Here is an 18,699-nt window from a genome sequence, read left to right on the forward strand (position 1 = left end):
TACTATACACTTGTTTTTTTCATTCCATACTCTCTTTTAATCAAGAAAAGTACAAAGTTTCTTCTAGTCAGACAGTTCAATATTGGATTTGGATTGCACACTTGATAGAACTCCATGGTACATTCTTTCCTCAGTGAACTTGGGATATTACATATATTGCTTTTCTAAAAAGCACTTTTTAGATGTCAGTTTCTGGGGAAAATATTGGAAAGAAGTAGATTTAAAGGTAACCGTTAGAAGTCAGATATATCTATCAACGACTCTAGGGCTTTCTTCCAAGTCCAATATTAGGTACTGAAATAAATATCTATAGGACTAAAGTATATAAGAAATTGTGTGTGTGTGTGTGTGTGTGTGTGTGTGTGTGTTGGGGTGGAGGGGTAGAGGTAACAGAAAAATACTAGAATAGAATTATTTCATACCAAATTCTTATTCTGCCATCATGGTTCAAAAACACGTGGGTAGATTTGAGAATATCTGTTGTCTACAATAGGAACTTCTGGGGAGTAATACTGTGCAAAGAAGCAGGAGAAGATACGATTTCTAGTTGGGTGCTGCTCTCTTGCTACTCTATTCCTAGGGGTAAAGGATTTGAAGACAGGAGACTTGGTTTCCCAGTTGCAGAATAGAACAATGGCAGTTGGTACATTATTAGAATTTTGTATTCATCAACTGAAAATGTGTCAACAGGACCACTTTCTGATCTCTAGAGAGCTGCATAAATGTTTGTTTTTTATCATTAGAGCCAAAAGCCATACATAGCTCATGAAATTCACCCAGATTAGAATTTTGAAATATTTTACTACAAAAGTTTCCTTTATTGTTTACCTTTCCACAACATCAGAAAATCTCCATTCACCCCCAGGATGCCTTTGGAAGACCAAAGGAGTTAATTCTCAGACATTCTCTTTGGTTTGGGGTTTTCTCCCCTGAGGCTGAATATGGAATGGCATTGACTTTCCATAAGAACTACACACAGGTTAAAATGTTGTGCAGCTTTGAGACATGCATGGCAAGGAACTCTACTAAAATAAAAGCAGAAGTCATATTAAGATGATGAATACTTTTTATATTTTCATTAACTGCATTCATATAACTGGTTTAGTAAAGTTTCCAGAACAACAAAAATAATAGTCAGGAGAGAAGAAATACTCAGGTATTTAAAATGAGTTAATGTTGCTTGTCGAAAAAGTTTTAGAGTAGAAACTCTGTCACAGATATATAATTACAGTAATTGCATGGTGTTTCCTTTTTTTTGTTTTGTTTTGTTTTTTTTTTTTGTCTTTTAAAACCACAGCAATACTGCAACATTTGGGGTAGTAAACAAGCCTGAGCAACTTTACAGGAAGGTTGTGTCAATAAATAACTCCATTAGCATTCTCATGGATTCAGTTTAGTGCAGTGTAGTAAGAAATAATATTGCTGCAAATTAAATACTATAATTAGGTATTTTTCCCAGCTTTAACTTTTGTAATGAAAATATGGTTAACTCCATGTATAAATTTTCTTTCATTTTCCTAATTTAAAGAACAGGCTGTGAGACAAGTCAGTTGTGCTCTTTGAAAATATCCATAACTTCATGGTAAAATGGTCTATATTTATAGCGGCAAAGCAACTGAACTAGAAAAGCTAATGTTATGTTTCTGATGATTCACTGTCACTTTAATGCTATGTTATCAAAATCTTCTTATACTTTTACAGTCTAGGGTAGTTTTAGGTTAATGCACATTTAAAGAAAAGTGAAGTGAATGGTATGGGGCAGACACAAATATGACTGCTATCATCTGAGTGAACTGCCTCTTAATATAGCCTATAGAACTTTCTGAAGTAAAATTGTGTGCTGTTGTAATTGAGAAAGCAGGAATTTAGATTCATAAGAGGCTTGGCATAAGATAGAAAACAAGCTTATTTAATATTTGATGCCTTGTTTAATGACATCTTTGCCCTTGTTCAGGGGTGAGCAAGACTGACAATGCAGGGTGGGAGATGTTCCTTTGAAAAGCAAAAATATTTTGCTCTACTTTTGGGGATGAGGAGGGAACTGCACAAAGGAAGAGACAGATGAATTTCACAATGTCAAATGATAATGTCCAACTACACAAAGATTGATGATCACGATGGTGTGATCACTCATCTAGAGCCAGACATCCTGGAATGTGAAGTCAAGTGGGCCTTAGGAAGCATCACTATGAACAAAGCTAGTGGAGGTGATGGAACTCCAGTTGAGCTATTTCAAATCCTGAAAGATTATGCTGTGAAAGTGCTGCATTCAATATGCCAGCAAATTTAGAAAACTCAGCAGTGGCCACAGGACTGGAAAAGGTCAGTTTTCATTCCAATCCCAAAGAAAGGCAATACCAAAGAATGTTCAAACTACAGCACAATTGCACTCATCTCACACTCTAGTAAGTTCAGTAGCTCAGTCGTGTCCAACTCTTTGCGACCCCATGAATCACAGCATGTCAGGCCTCCCTGTCCATCACCAACTCCTGGAGTCTACCCAAACCCATGTTCATCGAGTCAGTGATGCCATCCAGCCATCTCATCTCATCACACGCTAGTAAAGTAATGCTGAAAATTCTCCAAGCCAGGCTTCAGCAATACGTGAACTGTGAACTTCCAGATGTTCAAGCTGGTTTTAGAAAAAACAGAGGAACCAGAGGTTAAATTGCCAACATCCGCTGGATCATCGAAAAAGCAAGAGAGTTACAGAAAGACATCTATTTCTGCTTTATTGACTCTGCCAAAGCTTTTGACTGTGTGGATCACAATAAACTGTGGAAAATTCTTAAAGAGATGGGAATACCAGACCACCTGACCTACTGCTTGAGAAACCTGTATGCTGGTCAGGAAGCAAAAGTTAGATCTGGACATGGAACAACAGACTGGTTCCAAATAGGAAAAGGAATACATCAAGGCTGTATATTGTTACCCTGCTTATTTAACTTATATGCATAGTACATCATGAGAAACACTGGGCTGGAAGAGGCACAAGCTGGAATCAAGATTGGCAGGAGAAATATCAATAACCTCAGATACACAGATGACACCACCCTTATGGCAGAAAGTGAAAGAGGAGAGTGAAAAAGTTGGCTTAAAGCTCAACATTCAGAAAACTAAGATCATGGCATCCAGTCCCATCACTTCATGGCAAATACATGGGGAAACAGTGGAAACAGTGGCAGACTTTATTTTGGGGGCTCCAAAATCACTGCAGATAGTGATTGCAGCCATGAAATTAAAAGATGCTTACTCCTTGGAAGGAAAGTTATGACCAACCTAGACAGCATATTAAAAAGCAGAGACATTACTTTGTCAACAAAGGTCCTTCTAGTCAAGGCTATGGTTTTTCCAGTAGTCATGTATGGATGTGAGAGTTGGATTTTAAAGAAAGGTGAGTGCCAAAGAATTGATGCTTTTGAACTGTGGTGTTGGAGAAGACTCTTGAGATTCTCTTGAACTGCAAGGAGATACAACCAGTCCATCCTAAAGTAGATCAGTCCTGCGTGTTCCTTGGAAGGACTGATGTTGAAGTCGAAACTCCAATATTTTGGCCACCTGATGTGAAGAGCTGACTCATTTGAAAAGACCCTGATGCTGGGAAAGATGGAGGGCAGGAGGAGAAGGGGAAGACAGAGGATGAGATGGTTGGATGGCATCACTGACTCAATGGACATGAGTTTGGGTAAACTCCAGGAGTTGGTGATTGACAGGGAGGCCTGGCATGCTGTGGTTCATGGGGTTGCAAAGAGTCAGACACGACTGAGAGACTGAACTGTACTGAACTGAAAACAAAGACAAATGAGGGTGAATTTTTGAAGAAATTGTTTATGCACTATTAAATCGACCCTCTCAAATGATTTTCTTTATTTCTTTTATTGTTTAAATTTATCCAACCATATGTTTGAAGGGGAAAATCACTGGAAATATGGACTTACTTTGTTAGATATCATCTATGTAAAAGAAAATATAAGAAATGGAGCAACTTAACTGCTTTGGCAGATAAATGAATGGTATGGAACCCCAGTCTTTGTGTTCATGCAGAAGAGGCCTATGTTCCAAACCAGAATCCACTACTTTTCCACTACTTTTCCTTAGAGGGGCACTTATTGGCTTCAGTATTTGCACAACATAGGGTCATCTGAGGTTGTTTCAAAGGTCAGGGGAAGTCTTTCATTCTATTATTCAGAATGAAGCCTTGATTCAAGGATAAACCTACAAAATCCTACATCTGCAGGGCTCATATTATTTTACTTAACTATCTTCATCTCCTCTGATGAAATGAAGTTTTAATTTTTTTTTCTATTTCATCAAAGAGCTTAGTCTCCATTGATGCTAGTTGAAGCTTTTAAAAGAACAGATGTGGGAAGAGAGCAGGTTGAATATATACTTTTAATTTATAAGACTAAAAATGTCATTTTATTTCAAAGACTATATCAGCACAATAAAATGAGCAAATAAGAACAGAAAGACATTATGATTTCACCTTTTGTTCACCTGTAAATAATCAGACTATTATAGAAATTTCATTTGCAAATTATGCTTACTCCACCTTCTGAAGGAAAACTCACTCACATGTTGTAATTCTTGCTTTCTTCCTTTAAGTTTTGCTTAAAGAGTGAGAATAATTGGGACAAGCCAGAACCTTGGCTTTGCATCTGGAAAGCTTAGCAATGTTATCCACTGCCACTGTACTTCTGTGTCTAGACTGAACTAGCTCTGATCTTGGGAAAAACATTCTCTTTTCAGGAACTTTGGGGTTAGGGAAGGATATTTGAGTGTAAGTTCTGCCTGTGAAATGGATCTGTGATTTTTATTGCTTAAAAAAGAAGAGGAAGAAAGTGAAGATAAACTTCTATTACTATTTCTACAGCTAGAATTAGCTAATTGTATTTGCATCTGAGGTTCACAGTTTTCTGCTTTTAGAAAACACCAACAGTCTGATTGGCTACACAAAAGTCAAATGATATCTATTCAAGAAAATAAAATTTTGTGACAGTTAAATATTAACTGCTTCGCACAAAAGTGTGAAAGAATTACATTTCCTGAATAAAGAGATAATTATGATGTACATTTATTTTTTGCTCCTTTTAGTTGGGGCCAGAGGCTGAGATTTGAAGCATGGAGTTTAAAAGATGGAGAGGAGCAGACAGGGGGAGGCTACTTTGGAAAGATGGGAAAATATCAATAACTTAGCACAAGGCCAAAGAGAGGACACACCAAGAAGATAATCTGGCAGAGGAGGAAACATTAGCTGGGGCAATATCTTGAAAAAGATATTCAGGTTTTAATTTATTTCCCTGCACCATAGTTCCATTATAGGAAACATCACCACATTTCTTGAACTCTTGTCTTTATGTTAGATATGTACTGAGGAATATAAAGGAAGGGCATCATTTAGCAGTATGGAGTAGAGTGAACTGCGCAGAAGAGCAGCACATTAAATGGTGTGTGGAGGTCAGAGGTGATATACAGAGAAGGGTGGAATGATATGGACAGTAGTGATAATGTTAGCATTTGTCAATAATTTAGTAGGTGTTATACATTTTCCTAGGTTCCACATGGACTCCAGAGGTGTCCAGAACAATATTTAGGGAGGGCCTGAACTTCTTGTGTGTGTCTTGGTGTACTACTAATGATCTATTAAAGGGAAGGTGAGACCCAAGCCTAGAGGCCCCAGGAAACCTCAGAATGACTCCTTTTATCCATTTAGATCTAAGGAGAGGCTTTCCCTACATAGTCTTTGCTACTTTATTTCCAGAATATGACTTCAAGCAGTAGGGAGACAGTCAATGACATGGAAGACAATCCTATTACCTGCTGAAAGAGCTAATGCTATCTGCTTACACAGTCGAGACGCTAAAGATAAGAATTCCAGTCCAAGTCTATAATATATTAACTATGAGTTCTAGGGTAAAGCTTATGACTTGCTTGAGTTCCATTTTTTATACTACATTTGCTAAGAAGATGAAATATAATTATATACAGAGATGTTAAATGTAACATCTGATAAAATGCAAGCTACTTTTGCATTCTTTTTATTTTTTTTCTATTACAGTTTTGCCATAAAATATTAGTGGAATGGCAAGTTTGGGGGCTAGAACGAGTCAGGGATGAAATTAGTGAAAAGGCTAAATTAAGAACTTATCCATGATATTCTGATGGTTCCCCTCAATTCTTCAAGCACTGAACAAAGTATTTAGAAAATCTTACAAAGTTGCATACCTTAGTTTCCTCTTTGAAAATACTGATTATGGCAGTACTTTTCCAGTTATAAATATTGCAAAGTTATGTAATTTAAAAGAGGAAATAAAACCCTCAGTAACCATTGAAAATCTAGTTGAAAAGTAGTGGTTAATACAGAAAAAGCAAAAAGCAAAACCCAAGATCACTCAATCAATGGTATATGTGTGTATGTGCGTATATATATGTTCCTTAATAAGACTATTATAGAGTAGAATATAAAAAATAACAGCAATGGAAATCAGAATGAGATTTAGAAGTAAAAATACTTAAAGGATACCCTTTTCCTGTTTGCCATGAAAAATCTGCAGTATCTAATCTATATCATACCAGGACATGTTGAAAGATTGTAAGTGACTTAGTGATTTAACAGAATGGAATAAAATGTCTGGAATTCTTTTTAAATAGTTTTAAATAGTGAAATTCTTGACTGCAAGTCAGAAAACTTCAAATTAAGACTTTCTTCTTGTTAGAATCCAAATTAATAAATTGGTCATTCAGAACTCTAAGAAACAGGCATTAGTCAAAAGAGTTTCAATAGTCATTCTATTTTCAGATAAAATAAAATTTAGATATTTATTTTTAGATCAATGTTTAAATATAAATTAGGAGACTCAAAAATGTTAGTGACTTGCCAGAGACCACTGAAGTAAACAGTGAAAGCATAAGGACTGTAATCCTTGCCTCCATACCTAACCTCCAAAGCTTTTCTCATTAATTTGACAACCTCTTAGTATTCACATATTTCACATAATTCTTAATGTAGTAGTCTCCCCACCAGATGTATATATTTATTTTTATCTTTTAGGGAATGTACTCCTTTTCTATTTTATTTTCTGTAGAGGAAAATTATTTCTTTAACATTTGTGATGAAAGGATTAATTTATTGAAAGCAATACCTGTACAGGTTGGTGCCCCAGAAAAGAAGTTGACGTTCTACACAACTCCAAGGAAAATAGCTACAGCCAAGTCCATGGAACAGTCAAGTTTACCAAAAAGCTTGAAGTCTGCCCTGGATCATACTGGTACTCACCTGAGCATGTGTGCTGAGCTGGCCGGTAGAGATGGGGCCACATTATAGCAGTGTTGTATTATGGCCTCTGATCACACAGTGGGGATACTGAAACTCTTCATCATAAAGCACAAAAAACACACAGTCCAGGACCAGAGTTTCTCTTTCAGTGTCTGCCATTCAGTGCTGTTATATTGCTGTGAGTGTATATGGGACAGTGGGGGCCCACATGTGTGTGCTTAGTTACTCTGTCATGTCTGGTGGCCCACTATGTTGCTTTGTCCACGGGGATTCTCCAGAAAAGAATATTGCAGTGGGTTGCCATATCCTCCCCCAGGGGATCAAACTCAGGTCTCCTGCATTGCAGGCAGATTCTTTACTGTCTGAGCCACCAGGGAAGCCCTAATCCTGTCTAACTCACTAATCCTGTCTCTGCAGCATTTACTCCAAAAAAATCTCCTCCAGGAGGCTTAGCAATTGTGCTGCTCAGTATTTGCCATTGTATTATCATTTGGAAATTCAGTAACATATACCATTTGCCTTTTATTATATAGTCTTGGTGGCTCAGATGGTGAAGAATCTGCCTGCAATACAGGGGACCCAGGTTTGATTCCTGGTTTGGGAAGATCCTCTGGAGAAGGGAATGACAACCCACTCTAGTATTCTTGCCTGGAGAACTCCATGGACAGAGGAGCCTGGTGGGCTACAGTCCATGGGGTTGCAAACAGTTGAACACAACTGAGCAACTAACTTTAATTTTTTATAGTTTTGCAATACAATCTGATCTTCAAGACTTTTATCAATGTCTGTGGTCATGAAAATCAAGCTGACAGATATTGCTTCATATATCAATAAACCACTTATAATGGTTTTATAAATATGCTATTACATATATATAAGTGTAATAGACTAATATAATATAAATATAGTAATATAAATATAGCAGGTTGAACCACATCAAGTTCTAAACCATTTTTCATTAACAAAATGATAATAATTTCATGTTACCATCATTGGAAATTTTTTCATCCAGGGCAATGTAAACTTCAATTACTCAGAGAACTGTCCTTTTTTTTAAATTGAAGAAACATTTCAATGTATACTATTAAATATAAGAAAATAAGCATATATATGTACAATTCACATTAACAAATGTTAGTGTTTTGATTTGTATATATCTTTTTTCTTTAAGAAAAAGAAAAGAATACAGGTAAAACAAGAGTGTTACCAAACCAAACTTGTATATTCTTGCCGAAGTACAGTAAAGCCAATCTACTGACTGGTTTGCAGTGGAGGAAAGTGCAGTGCTTATTTTAAGGTGTCAAATAAGGAGTCTGGGTCAGCTTATGCTCAAATAGCCTGAACTCTCTGTTGGGTTTCAGGGAAGAATCATTTAATAGGCAAAATTTGCAATGAGGGCTTCAGGGTGTGTAACCCTCTTCTGAGTAGTTCATCGTGAGGTAGCAAAGTGATGTTCCAAGAATCCCAAACATCAACCTCTGGTTCTAATCAGTCTGGTGTCCATGTACTTCTCCTCAGCCTGAGGTTACCGTCCTCTGCCTGGATGGATCCTTAGTTCCTATAGAACTCATAGATATGTACCAGATTGTTTTGTATATTCTGGCAGGAGGAGCCAGGATGAGGCCCCCAGAGCTGCAGTATTGTTTCTCTATGCATTCCATTACTCCCCCAATTAATAACTGTTTAAATCTGCCATTTGGAACACAGGGAAAGCTGAAACATTTTTTTTTTATAAAAAAGAAATGGGGACACAGAAAGGCCTTCTTACCTGGGAGGATTCACTGGGCGCTGCTGAGTTTTAGAAAGCTCCTTCATGTCATCTCTTGACTATTTTACTTTTCCTTGCCTGTTATCAACATATATTCTGAGACAGTTTCCGAGATAAACAACATTATCTTCTTTTGTTATTATACTTTCGTGGATGATTTTGTTGTTGTTGTTCAGTTACTAAGTTGTATCTGATTCTTTACAACCCATGGACTGCAGCACAACAGGTTCCTCTGTCCTCCACTATCTTGGAGTTTGCTCAAATTCGTGTTCCTTGAATTGCACTCATCTCACATGATAGCAAAGTAATGCTCAAAATTCTCCAAGCCAGGCTTCAGCAGTACATGAACTGTGAAATTCTAAATGTTCAAGCTGGATTTAGAAAAGGCAGAGGGACCAGAGATCAAATAGCCAACATCCACTGAATCATCGAAAAAGTGAGGAGTTCTAGAAAAACATCTACTTCTGATTTACTCGCTATGCCAAAACCACTGACTGTGTGGATCACAACAAACCTGGAAAATTCTTAAAGAGATGGGAATACCAGACCACCTGACCTGCCTCCTGAGAAATCTGCATGCAGGTCAATAAGCACAGTGAGAATTGGATATGGAACAAAAGACTGGTTCCAAATCAGGAAAGGAGTACATCAAGGCTGTATATTGTCACCCTGCTTCTTTACCTTATATGCTGAGTACATCATGAGGAACGCTGGGCTACATGAAGCACAAGCTGGAATCAAGATTGCCAGGAGAAATATCAATAACCTCAGATATGCAGATGACACCACCCTTATGACAGAAAGTGAAGAACTAAAGTGCCTCTTGATGAAAATGAAAGAGGAGAGTGAAAAGGTTGGCTTAAAGCTCAACATTCAGAAAACTAAGATCATGGCATTTGGTCCCATATCTTCATGGCAAATAGATGGGGAAACAATGGAAACAGTGGCAGAATTTATTTTTGCGGGGCTCCAAGATCACTGCAGATGGTAACTGCAGCCATGAAATTAAAAGATGCTTGCTCCTTGGAAGAAAAGTTATGACCAACCTAGATAGCATATTAAAAAACAAAGACATTACTTTGCCAACAAAGGTCTATCTAATCAAAGCTATGGTTTTTCCAGTAGTCAGGTATAGATGTGAGAGTTGAACTATAAAGAAAGCTGAGCACCTAAGAATTGATGCTTTTGAACTATGGTGTTGGAGAAGACTTTTGAGAGTCCCTTGGACTGCAAAGGAGATACAAGCAGTCCATCCTAATGGAACTCAGTCCTGAATAGTCATTGGAAGGACTGATGTTGAAGCTGAAACTCCAATACTTTGGCCACATGATACAAAGAAATGACTCATTGGAAAAGCCCCTGATGCTGGGAAAGATTGAGGGCAGGAGGAGAAGGGGATGACAGAGGATGAGATGGTTTAATGGCATCACCAACTCAATGGACGTGAGTTGAGTAACTCCACATCCAGGAGCTGGTGATGGACAGGGAGGCCTGGTGTGCTGCAGTCCATGGGGTCACAAAGAGTCGAACATGGCTGAGAGACTGAACTGAACTGAACTGAATTGGTAATGCTTTCTAACTACCTCATCCCCTGCTTCCCATTTCACCTTTTGCCTTCAATCTTTCCCAGCATCAGGGACTTTTCCAATGAGTTGATATTTCACATTAGGTGGCCAAATTATTGTGTACAATATTTCATATTATTTTATATGTTTTAATAATATACCCAGGTGGTGCTATTGGTAAAGAAACTGCCTGCTGATGCAGGAGATAGAAGAGACAAGGTTCAATTCCTGGATCAGCAAGATCTCCTGGAGAAGGAAATGGCAATCCACTCCAGTATTCTTGCCTGGAAAATTGCATGGATGGAAGATCCTGGTGGGCTACACTTCATGGGGCTGCAAAGAATTGGACACTATTGAGCACAGGCATAATTGTTTCATTCTTGGGTGTAATGGTGATATTGTGGTTGTGCAGAAAAATGTCCTTTTCATCTGATTATATATTATGTTTAGATATGAAATGCCACAGTTTGTAAATTATTTTCAAACTGTTCAGGAAGGAGAATGTAACACATGTGAACATGTGTAGAGAAAAATAAAAGTGACAGACTGTTAACAATAGGTAATTTTAGGTGAAGAGTTTATGTGTTTATCTTACTGTTCTCTCAGTTTTCTTCTCTAAATTTAAAAGGAAAAAATGAAAGTTTAAGAATTTTAAAGTCCTGTATAATTAAGAATCACACAACATTTGAGATAATTTAAACTTTCCCTTTCAGCAAACAATAATTTTACACAACTCTAATCTTAAAATGTAAAAAAGAAAAAAGTATTTTTCAATGTAAAATGATGCATCTACTTCAGAAAACAAATTTAGCAATTCCTCAAAATATCAAGACTATATTGACTCAGCAATTATAGATTCCTAGGTATATACCTTAAAGAAATAGAAACATATGTCCATAGCAGCATTATTTATAACATTCAACAAGTGGAAACAACCCAAATGTCCATCAGCTGATGACTGCATAAAATGTGTACTATATCCATACAATGAATTATTCAGCAGTAAAAGTGAATGATGTACAGATACATGCTATACTATAGATAATCTTTGAAAATATTATGCTGTGATAGAAGCCAGTCACATTGTGTAATTACATTTATATGATTGTTCCAGACTAGGTAAATCTTTACAGATAGAAAATTTTTAGTGGTTGTCTGTGTTACTGAATCAAAGCTCACACTGCTCACTGCATAACAGGACTTAAATCTAGAAACAAAATGTTGGGGAAAGAAATAGATTTTATTTGAAAAGTCAGCAGACAGGTAAGATTGTGGATTAGTGTCCTAAAGAACCATCTTGACTGGATTTGAATGCTAGTTTCTTTTATAGAACAGGAGGGGTGAGAGGAGAAGGGGTAAAGTAAAACAGAGATAAGTTGTTGTTAGTGTCTTGATGCCAGACAGACTCTGGAAGGGATGTGTTAACTTCTTCTTTCTTGCAACCATTTGTAGGTGGGCCTGGTCAAGATGTTTTATGTGACCCAAACAAAGATATTTCATAACTTATTGCTCAGGCATGAGAGGCAGGGTTCTTAGGGATGGCCATTATGTATTCTTTAGGCTATAGGCAACATCCCTTTAGTGATTAACTTACAGCAAAAACAGTAGAGTAAAAAGGTTGAAGTAAAACAAAAAGATCCAATATAGAGTGAGATTTATTCTTCCTTATTTTACTTGGGACTGTGGTGGGAATATGAAGAGTTACTTCTAATGGAATTGAGTTTCTTTTTGGGGATGATGAAAATGACCTAAAATTAGATAATTGTGGTAACTGCACAACTCTGAATATGCTAGAAACCACTGAACTGTACACTTAAAGTAGATGAGTTTTACAGAATATGAATTATACTTCAATAAAGATGTTAAAAATAGACTTTTTATGAAGTTAGGAAAAACAAAATATTATAAGACAGACTGCAAATATGAGACTATAAATAATCTTTGCTGATTTTGGACCTTATAAAGTGGCAATTTTAATATACCAAAATGTGAGAAACAATATCAGTGTCAGAGATGAGTAAAATTGACACTGTACATTTATCTGGAAATGTAGCAGTTGTACCATTTGTTGATATAGAGATTTTCTGATTATTGTTTAAGCACTATAGCTTCTAAAGAGGCTAGAAATTCTTCACAGGTGCATTTCTTGCTGTTAACCTATACTTACTTCAATTTTGGATGAAGGGGAAAGGAGCATTGACATTTTATATATTTTTTATATATATAAGAAAAATAATTAGCCCTTATTTTTCTATTTTAGAAACAGCAATTTATATATCAGTTAAAAATAAATGCCTCCTAATACATGAATGCTCAACATAAAAGTCACTCACTTAGACCCCTGGGATACTTTAATGTTTATGCAGCAAAGCAGAAACATTAAACAAGAATCTCCATGACGCTTACTTTCCCTTAGCAGATACAGAATGTGAGTATTGTACATGATAAATAATTAAATTGCATAATATGCTAGGAAATAACAACAGGATTGAAAAAATGAGAGTAAAGAAAGAGGATCAATTATGCAAGGGGCAAAAGGTTAGAGTTGCCTTTACTGAGACTGGAGAGGTTTGGGGAATGTATGTATGTAGCAGATTTTGTTACGTAAATGTGGGAGGTCAATGGTTCAATTGTGACATGTTGGTCTTGAGTTATCTATTAGACATCCAAGTGGAGATGCTGAATTGGCATTTGCATTAATAAATGTGGAATTCAGGGAAGTGATTTAGGCAGAAGGTATTAACTGTGACATGCAAGTAGATAAGAGTTGGTCTTTATAGACATGATACTGGATAGAGAAGAGATTTTGCAACATTCAGAGATCTCAGAGAAGAGAAGGAATCAGCAAAGGAGACTGAGAAAAGTAGTAGCTATTAGTTGAGCCAAAAATGAAGAGTATGTGTCCTGTGAAGAGGTGTATTGCCCAGAATTGACCTTTTGGTATAACTTTGAATGTTATCTGCAGCTACAATTGCAAAGACAGCAATCTTGATCTGAGAATTAACTTCTCCTGTTTAGGTTTAAACTACCCAAACTCGAGATCTTACTGGATCATCCATCTTGTCTCAAGTTACAAAGCTCACAATTCTCAGCTTCAGTGCAGAAGTGGGGATATCTGAGTTTATTAAATAGGCAGTTAGTAAGAGTTGGGGAATTAACTGATTAGGTGAGGAATTTTTTTTGAGGGGGGCAGGGAGAAGAGAAAAACATCTTCAAAGTTGAAAGGAGGGGACTAGGAGTCATATTAACTTGATTATTACAATCCATTTTATACCCCCACACTGGAAAATTGATTTATTTATTTGGACTAAATTTCCACATTCTAATAATATATTTTATGTAAAATAATATTCCTCTAGAGTATTTGAAATGTCCTGATCGGCTAGTCATGCCAATGTTAACAGTAAAACTCCAGAGACCTAAAATTAATAAAAGTATATTGTATATTCTTGCCACACATACAGTGTGTTACAGTAAAGAGAGTAATTTCCAGAACTATTCATAATGAAATAGGAATTGAAATACATAAAAGTTAGCCAACCTTAAACAAAAAGGCAGAAGATTCTGCTCATTTTAACCACTTGACAATACAGGCAGAGGGAAACACCAACAATTTATGACATCTCAGCGTGAGGCTTGAGGATGCTCCAAGACTGGAGTCCAGTGTCAAGAATGGGGATTGAATGTTAAAAGAGTCCAAGTTAGTGATGACATTTATCTTTCAATCATGTTTTCTTGACCAAGATGAGTCACTTGTCTATGCCTATTTCTCTTGGTACAAACAAGTATATTTTCCTTGTTTCTGGAATCAAAGAAGAGTCAGGTGTGCTGGGGAATGCTAGTGATGTCCATTAGACTCAAAGGACCTTTGTGACTTATGGCTAATCAGAACTAGGAGGTCTCTCCTGTCTCTTGGACCTCTCTGCTATATCTTATAAGCTCTGGGTATTTGAACTGAATTGGAGGTGGTAAGGAAAAAGAAATACTTCTCTATAACACTTGAGTTTATCAGGAAAAGGAATGGGAGGGCAGTAGAAAAGGGTAGAGAGTCAATAGTCTTTTTTTTTAAAGAGAGGCCTAGCTTGTCTTTGTAACATAGTATTTTGAATTATTAAATGATGTGCTGTTACTCCCTCTTCTTTATCATAATCATTTTCTCTTTCTCACTATGAGAACCTTCCTACCAGATAAAGTAAGTTATGCCACCCATTGATTTGCAGATGGGTAATCATAACAAAGAAACGATGGCACCAAAATTGAGATTAAATCCAACTTAAAAAATGTCATGTGTAAGGCAGAAAAGTTTGGATCTACCTGAGCAGAGTGGATTATTTTTTCTACTCTCAGACTACAGTGATAAGTCTTTGGCTGGAGGAGAATTCTCAGAGAAAGCCTACAAAAATAGGATGTGGGCAGAAAGGGAGGACATAGAAGAGACACACTCTTCAAAGATTTTCTGCAAGTCTTAGACGACAAATGTCTCAGGAGAGGAGACACATCTGTAGTAAGTTGGAGTGTAATGAGGATATGAGATGGCCGTAAGTAGAATTTGGAAAAATGAATAGCTGAAGATGAACAAAGAAACTGATGACACATGAGTCGCAGGCTGATAATGGCCAAAAAGAATTTAGATGGTGTACATGTGTATGAGCCAAGCAGGTGCTGATATGAACATTTTTCCTTTGTTGCCTAAAGCAAGGGAGACCAGGAGAAAAGCTGGGGAGATGACTGGAGGCACAATAATAAAGTTTGCATAGGGAAGCTTAACAGAAAATCTTGGGACACCACAGCCTTGAAGTTGTGCTATTAATGTCTTAAACAACAGAATTATTATAAAATATGCTTTTGAACTGTGGTGTTGGAGAAGACTCTTGAGAGTCCCTTGGACTGCAAGGAGATCCAACCAGTCCATCCTAAAGCACATCAGTCCTGGGTGCTCATTGGAAGGACTGATGCTGAAGCTGAAACTCCAATACTTTGGCCATGTCAAGCGAAGAGTTGACTCATTGGAAAAGACCCTGATGCTGGGAGGGATTGGGGGCAGGAGAGGAAGGGGATGAAAGAGGATGAGATGGCTGGATGGCATCACCGACTTGATGGACATGTGTTTGGGTAAACTCCGGGAGTTTGTGATGGACAGGGAGGCCTAGCGTGCTGCGATTCATGGGGTCACAAAGAGTCAGACACGACTGAGTGACTGAACTGAACTGAACAATAAAATACTGTAATATATCTTTAAAAATTTTAAGTAGCACAGCTTTTTAAAAAAAGACACTCATTTTCCTTAAATACCATTTTAGAAACTCCTGAGTTATTTATTCATTTTATCAGCTCTGGAAAGTTAAAAGCCTTTGGGAACATGTTGATGTTGAAAGAAGTTAATATATTCCACATGCTTCTATGATTTCCCAGTAAGTTCAACTTATTTAACTCATAAAAAGTAACAAAATGAATCATTTTGATTGTGTTCACTTTACCTCTTAAAATCCATGCAGTTTTCTGGCTGAGAGATGGCATGGCATAATAGCCCACAAAACTACCTGATGGTCAATCACAATTTACTAGATGTGTGTGTATCAATTTCCCTGCTATAAAATGGTGCCCATTATACATACTTCTCAGGTTTGTAGTGAAGACTAAATGACTTATGTGTACAAAATGCTCAGCAAGGTGCCTGGCACATAAAAGGCTTTGGGTAAAGTAGATTACAATTTTGTCACAAGCAATCTTGGTATTTATCAGCAGCTGTTCTCTCTCTCTCTCTTTTCATTTTTAGCTGTTCTCTTTTGATAAAATTTTTCTTTACAATAATAGTAGAAGGTGGAGATAGAAAGATCTCCATAGCATGGACTTCCAACTCCCACCAGAACTGGGCTTATGAGAGCTCCAGATGACATTTGTCCAACCCACCTTTGATTTTTTTATTTTATTGCTAGCATGTACTTGACATTAGAAGGGTTCTAAGCTTGATGAAAGGTTCAATTATTGAAACACTGTTCTACAAAATCCAACTTTCTTCATCTTGGAGAGTCTCCCACATTGGTATTTACTCTATCTCTGGAATTATACTGAGAAAATCCTCTTCTATCCTCTATGTGGAAATCTTTGAAATAGCAAAATATTTAAAATGTTTCCTCTGCTCCTATTTCTCAGGTCAAAAATAGTCTTTGTTCATATATGTGAATTATTGTGCAAAATCCTTTCTTCTAAAAAAAAAAAACTGAGAGCACAGTTCAATTAAAAAATACATGGTGGTTTTTTAAAATACATGGTGATTACCTCTCATTTTTTCCTCCTTTGAATTAATATCATTGCCAGTCACTCTTTGAAATTTGGTAGAAATGACAGTAATATCTAGATGCCTGGATAATGAAATAGGATATTCTATCATACAAAAGTTAACCAAATAATTTGTAGCTTGGGCAAAATGAAAAATGATACATTGCTTGTTGGGGAGATATAACTGAAAACAAAACCTTTTAGCTCAGAAAACCACTCCATGGAAGTACTAAAGAAAGAAAACACTAATTATTGCATAGGAATTAAATGAGAATAGATGTTTATCACAGTAATTCACTAAGAGAATACAGAGACAAGGCAATCTCACCTTTTTATAAAGCCAAATTGGGGCCCATTATATACATGTTTTCAGGAGAAACAATGATTAGATTCCAAGATAGAGGATTAATAGTGCCATTTTTTACACATTGTTTACCCTAAATTTACCTGATGATTTGGGTGATGAAAGAGCTTCCCAGGTGGTGCTAGTGGTAAAGAACCCACCTGCCAATGCAGAAGATGCAGGAGACACCAGCTCAATCCCTGGACCAGGAAACTCCCCTGGAGAAGGGCAGAGCAATCCATTTCAGTATTCTTGCCTGGAGAATCCTATGGACAGAGGAGCCCAGCTGGCTATAGTCCTTAGAGTCTCAAAGAGTCAGACATGATTGAAATGACTTAGTACGGGTGTTAGTTAATTGGTTTTATATAAAGGAAAAGTAAATTTCTCCTCTCTTTAGACAGGTGGTAGTTTTGCAACCTGGAGTAAGGCACCCACTGTAGTTAAGCTCCTTCCTCTCACAGAAACTGGAAGATAAAGGTGTTATCTCCTCTGATTTTACAGTTCCAAGAGATTCTTCCCAGGTCCTTGGGAAGGAATTTCCTGGGTCATAAAGCTGGCAAGAGTCTTATTTTCTTCTAAAAATTTGACACATAGTTCAGAGACAGAAAAGTAACTTATGAAAATAAGTTTTTTTCCTCTGAAGAAAGTGAAAGGAGTACTCTCTTCCCTATTTTCAACAGAGAGAATTAAGTATTTTGTTTTATAATTTTTGTCTTACACATCATTAAACCCTGTAATTCATGTTTGCTATTAGATTTTGGATTGTATAATTATCATGGAATGACATGATAAATTCCAGGTTAATTTCTTGAAACCAGTAAGCCCAGTAAGTATTCCATGTGTTGTGTAGGGACACACTAAAAATTTGGAGATAAAAATAAAAGGCATTATAGTGTGTTGCAAAGAGACTCAGACACTTAAGATTATTCTTTAATAAGAGAGAATGACTGGATCTTTGTTATAACCTCTAGAGAGTTTGAGCACTCATTTTAAGTCTAGAGGAGATGGAGAGAAATAACCTCCATGTCAGGGCACAGAAGAATCCTTGTACCCTGACATTTACAAAATGTGTGTCTGCAATTTATACTAGGGGTCCTTAGGGCTCGATTAAATATTCAGATACCCAAGATACTTGTCTTGAGTCTACTCTGGACAGAAATCACAGCCTCCCAGCAGGGCAGTGTTGGGCATTCCTTGTTCTTCTCAGTGGGAGTTCCTGCATTAGTTTAGTAGTCCCTATAGAAGCTCACACAGCTCCCAGGGATGTATCTTTTCCTCAGATGAGAATTCCTCTTCAAAGATATGGGATCCACACTGAGCACAGGTGGAAGCTGCCCTGATTTAAACACCTCTACTTAGAAGCTTCATGCCTTATAGGAGATAATATATTTTGCAACATAGGCATAACATCCAGGATCCCTGCAAAGTGTTGTTATAAGGGTGTCTGAACCTAGGGAAGATAACTAAG

Source organism: Odocoileus virginianus, chromosome 4, assembly GCF_023699985.2.
Source record: "Odocoileus virginianus isolate 20LAN1187 ecotype Illinois chromosome 4, Ovbor_1.2, whole genome shotgun sequence".
Classification (NCBI taxonomy): domain Eukaryota; kingdom Metazoa; phylum Chordata; class Mammalia; order Artiodactyla; family Cervidae; genus Odocoileus; species Odocoileus virginianus.